Source organism: Pholcus phalangioides, unplaced genomic scaffold, assembly GCF_987345545.1.
Source record: "Pholcus phalangioides strain wild (caught in Gottingen) unplaced genomic scaffold, Ppha-v1.0 ptg000018l_1, whole genome shotgun sequence".
Taxonomy (NCBI): domain Eukaryota; kingdom Metazoa; phylum Arthropoda; class Arachnida; order Araneae; family Pholcidae; genus Pholcus; species Pholcus phalangioides.
In genome coordinates, this window is record NW_028301611.1 from 21502501 (window position 1) to 21503701 (window position 1201).

Below are 1201 nucleotides of genomic sequence, written 5' to 3' on the forward strand. Positions count from 1 at the left end.
TAGGTTTTTGCAGCAGAATGAATAGGCATCTTGAAAAACTATTTCGGAGTTAATTTAAGTAGTTAAGCTGTTTGTGGAAAACATCGGAAACCGAGCGTGAATTATAGATTCCGAAACGATCGGGAAAAAAAATCTTTTTTTTTTTGCGAAAGAAAATTTCCATGCAAAATGTAATGATAATTTTGATGACGGGGGGTTATGAAGGTACGAAATATTCTTTTTTGCTGGGGAGGGTGTCAGAAATGGCTAAAAATCTTACGTAATACTTGAAAAATGAACGGAGCGGTACATTTACAGATCACTCGATTTTCATACGTAATTTTAGAAATTGAGTGACAGTTTTAGAGCACTACGCTGCATACCCAGATTACTTTAATTACGGATCGTTGTGAGCGGCACGTCTCTAGATCACTTGAAGTTTTTCGGGATATTTTTATAAAATACTGAAAGGAACATCACTACCTTTCTTGTCACTTTTCTTTAAAATGGTTCTGGAGTGAACTTTAAATACATTTTTTGATAGAAATGGTCAAAACAGTGACAAATTTTTGTCCGTGTATTATAGTTTTTAGGCAAAATTCATGTGAAACTCGATTGCAAAAAAAATTTATTAATGAAATGCTTTGTGATTTTGCTAGTAATGTTATGAACCAAAATTTAAAGGATTGCGTGATATGAATTTTTTGAAATCAAGTTTTGTCTATGAAACACTGCGATTCAAAATATATATGTGATAGACCTTTGATTTTGGTTCGTAATCTCAACAATATAGGATGCAATGAATCAATTTTTACAAATTTCTTCGTAAAACACGTTTACAGTCTTTATTATTACTTGCATGTAACAACAAATGTAAAAAACAAATTTTGTAAAAAATGAAAATCCATATTTTCAACGTAGTACGGATACCTCAACTTTTAATACTTGGGAGTACATTTTTTAATTGAAAATTAAAATTTACGCGTCGTGAGAAGTAGATTTCTGATCGTACGAAATTTTCTTTTTGCTCGTTCGGAGTTATGCTATGAATATTTTTGGACGATGTTGATGAAACGTGGCGATTTATTGTTATGCAACGTGTTTGGATTATGTTTAGGTGCTGGAATTTATGTATGTGTTATTGAAAATAGCGTTATCTGAATAGCGTTCCCATATGTCCCGTTTTTGTAGGTTTTTTATATGATCGTGCCGGAGAAAACTG